The sequence below is a fragment of the Micromesistius poutassou genome (assembly GCF_964030765.1).
Source record: "Micromesistius poutassou genome assembly, chromosome: 24".
NCBI classification, from domain to species: Eukaryota; Metazoa; Chordata; class Actinopteri; order Gadiformes; family Gadidae; genus Micromesistius; species Micromesistius poutassou.
The window spans coordinates 5,078,900-5,083,356 of NC_140294.1; positions in this window are offsets into that span (position 1 = coordinate 5,078,900).

Here is a 4,457-nt window from a genome sequence, read left to right on the forward strand (position 1 = left end):
GCGCTGCCTTAGAAAAACGATCGATCACGGTGAGTATGGTGGTGTTGCCCTCGGACGTGGGCAGTCCGGTGAATAAGTCCAGGGCGATGTGTGACCAAGGGCGGCTAGGGTAAGGGTCGTAACAGACCGGAACGGGGATGGGTCGTCTTATTCCGGGCGCAGATTGCTCACACCGGGATGTCCGCGTCCATAGTGGACCACCAGAATCGCCGGCGGATGAAGTCTAACGTGCGGTTCATTATAGGGTGGCAGGTGAGCCTGGAGGAATGAGCCCAGACCAGTACCCTGGACCGTACAGTGTCCGGAACGAACAAGCGGTTGGGGGGACCGGTACCGGGGTCTGGCTGCTGCCTCTGTGCAAGGCATACAGCGGACTCAACTTGCCAGGTGAGTGTGGCGATCAGACAAGTTGGTGGCAGGATGGTTTCGGGGTCTGTACCGGGGTCCTCGGGGGAGTACAGGCGGGACAGGGCATCCGGCTTAACGTTCTGGGAGCCGGGACGGTAGGTGAGGGAGAAGTTAAAGAGTTTAGTCTCTTAGCTGACTGTATATAGGCCAGGTCGCGGTGGTCGGTCCAAACAATAAACGGATGCTCCACGCCCTCCAGCCAATGTCGGCACTCCTCCAAGGCAAGCTTGACGGCCAAGAGCTCGCGGTTGCCGACGTCATAGTTTCACTCCGGCGGGGAGAGCCGGCGGGAGAAGAAGGCACAGGGGTGGAGCTTGTGGTCGGAGGGGGAGCACTGGGAGAGAACCGCGCCCACTCCGGTGTCAGAAGCGTCGGCCTCCACCACGAACTGAAGAGAGGGATCAGGTTGAACGAGGATGGGCGCGGATACAAACCGCTTCTTGAGGCCCAGAAAGGCGGTCTCCGCCTCTGGCGTCCATACAAAGGCACTCTTGGTGGAGGTCAGGGCCGTGAGGGGTGCCGCGACTTGACTGTAGCCTCATATGAATCGACGATAAAAGTTGGCGAACCCTAGGAACTGTTGCAGTCTCTTGCGGGTTGGGGGTGAGGGCCACTCGGCCACCGCAGTGACCTTGGAGGGATCCATCTCAATCTGGCCTTGGCTGATGATGTAGCCCAGGAAGGAGATGGACGGGACGTGGAACTCGCACTTCTCCGCCTTAACATAAAGTCGGTTCTCAAGCAATCGCTGTAGAACCTGTCGGACGTGAACCCTGTGCTCCTCCACAGATTTGGAGATCAGGATGTCGTCGATGTACACAAAAACGGAGCGGTTCAACATGTCCCAGAGAACGACCAGGGACTGGAAGACAGCGGGGGCGTAGGTGAGCCCGAAGGGCATAACTAAATACTCGAAGTGGCCCAATGGGGTGTTGAACGCAGTCTTCCACTCGTCTCCCTCCCGGATGCGGACCAAATGGTACGCGTTGCGCAAGTCTAACTTGAAGGCGGAACTGATGAGAGGCAATGGATACTTATTTTTTACGGTGATACCGTTCAGACCACGGTAGTTGATACAGGGACGTAGAGAGCAGTCCTTCTTACTAACAAAAAAGAATCCCCACTGGTGATGAATATGGACGGATGATTCCGGCGGCGAGGGACTCTCCAATATATTCCTCCATGGATTCACCTTCAGGATGGGAGAGATTGAACAGGCGACTGCTAGGAAGGGGGGACCCGAGAAGAAGGTCAATAGCACAGTCATAAGGGTGATGAGGGGGCAAGGACAGATAGCACAATAACTCGTCTGGTAACCCAGTCGATCTGGGGATTGTGGGTCTTAAGCAAGGGGTAGCCTAGAACGACCGGTGAGAGGGGGAAGAAATCACGAGAAGTGAGATGGACTGGATTAGCGAGTGACCTCCCGTCTAATGCCTGGGTCTCAATTGGGGAATCCAGGGGAACAGTGTCGATCCTCAGCTGGTGAACCACCTCCTGGTCGATAAAACTCATCTGCACCGGAGTCAAGGAGGATGGAAAGCGGAAGAGTTTGTTCCTGCCACAAGAGGGTGGCACACAGTAGGGGACGGGAAATCGAGGGGTCCAGGGAGCGACTCGTGACTCGCCCTCGGGTTACTGGCGAGCACACGTGGAAACGCACACGCGCTGCGCTACTCTGCGCATCCTCCCGCTCCCAGTTGCAGGCCAATAAGCGTCGTCTACCTGCCCCCCAGTACGCTCCCGGACAAAGGGTTTGGCTTCGGGCAAAGGACCTTCCTTTGAAGGGAGTTCCCCCCCAAACTCTCCCCCCGTTTCATTGGTCCATTCGAGATCGAGAGGATCATTAATCCCTGTGCCGTTTGCCTCAGACTCCCCCCATCACTCCATGTTCATCCGACCTTCCACGTCTCCCAGGTCAAGTCCGTCTCCACCAGCCCGTTGTCTCCCCCCACTCCACCTCCACCTCCTCCCAGGGTCATTGACAACCACCCGGTGTGGACGGTCCGTCGTCTCCTGGATGTGCAGCGTCGCGGCCGGGGACACCAATACCTTGTCGATTGGGAGGGGTACGGTCCTGAGGAGCGCTCCTGGGTTCCCCCGGAATCGTATTCTGGATGTCTCACTCATCCGGGACTTCCATCAGGATCACCCGTCCGTTGTTGGGCGTCCGCCGAGAGGCGTCCGTAGAGGGGGGGGTACTGTTACGCCACGTCCTGCTACACAGTCCAACACCCCCATCTAGTGGCCGCTTGTCGCCACTGGTCCTCATTCTCCCGACACAACTGTCTGCAATCTGCAATCTCCATTCCCTACTTCAGCTGGGGATCTCCAATCAGCCGGCGCCAGTTCGTCGTTTACAACTCTCAAGTTCGTATCGGTCCTACCAGCATTCTTTGAGACTAGCTCCGTTTCCCTGTCCTCCTCGTAACCGTTTTCCCTCTCATTTAGTTCTCCGTCCTTCACCCTGCCTACCTGTCGCCAAACCCCTGCCTGCCTGACTTCTCGCCTGTCGCCGAGTCCTTGCCTACCTGACTGCCTGCCTGTTACCGGACCCTCGCCTGCCTGACCACCCGCCTGTCGCCGGACCCTTGTCTGCCTGCCTGCCAGCCCGTTACCGGACCCTCGCCTGCCTGACCACCCGCCTGTCGCCGGACCCTTGCCTGCCTGCCCGTTACCGGACCCTCGCCTGCCTGACCACCCGCCTGTCGCTGGACCCTTGCCTGCCTGACTGCCTGCCCGTTACCGAATACTCGCCTGCCTGACTACCGCTTGCCTAGCCCGACTTGTTGTTACCCCTTAGTCTCAATAAATCCCACTTCCTTTCACCCCGTCTCCGCCTCCCTGTGTCTAGCGTTTGGGTTCCCTCGTCCTGTCCCCTAACAGAATCTGCAACAATAAGTTGCACTGAAGGATTCAACTATACCAAAAAGGCCATGGACCGCCAAATTATCACCAGTGACCTGAATAACAGACCCCATCAAAGGTGTATCTGAAAAACGTCTCCAGAATTTTAAAATTATTAATAAGAGGCTGTAGGATTGGACCAAAACCATACTTCTTCAAGTCCTCTGAATGAAAAAGTGCAACTAGATGAATGTTCATCAAAACCGAATTGAGCTTGGGTGGCAAATTTCTTAAAATAAAATAAACACAGCCAAGTTTATGTATTCCTTTTTTGGATCGAAGCGGATTGGCAGTTTCAAAATCATCATAAAGTTGGATCTGGAGCACATATTTTTGCTGTGAAAACAAAGTATGATTTCTAAAGTATGAACCATCGCTAATGTCTTTGAAAATGCCATCTTCATGAGGCTTTACTTGCTGAAAGCAGGAACTAAGTTCCTTATTGGTAAACATGGACTCAAGAGTTCCTAAAATTGGCACATACATGAACTTGTCATTCACTGGAACTTGACAATATACGCCTGTAGTTTTATCTCTACGAGCATCATAACGCACACCAAGAACATGCTCAATTGGTTCAACAATTTTCCATTTTATTTTAAAATGTCTTTGCCTCTTTGTTTCTGTATTGAGGGGTGAAAATGGATTTTCAAGGTTCTTAAAACACTCTGGCTTTATCTAAGGCTTGCTCCGTCACCTTGGTTGAAAGACACTTAAGAACACTGTCCTGTGCTTGAATATGAACATCATTCACAAGTTCCTCCATTGAACAAACCAAAGACTGAACAGTACTTTCAGCAACTCCAGATGCTTGCACTTGAGCGATAATTGAGCTACACATATCCACCAACTGCCTTTTTTTTTTGAGGGGATGGGTTACTGACAGTTGAATCACTTGGCAATTGATTAACACAAACATTGTCCACCATGTCATCATTATTTGGACAATCGACAGGATCTGAAGCTAAACAGTGGCCATGAATTTTCTTTAAATGTTTCTTGAACCCACAATATGTGTAAAAAACAGATGAACACCCATGTTCCCCACATTTTAAACGTAAAGACCTCCCTGGGTACAAAGCATGGCTGAATTTTAAACGCTGAAAAAGAACAGAACAATTTCTGTGGCCAACCTTGCAAAT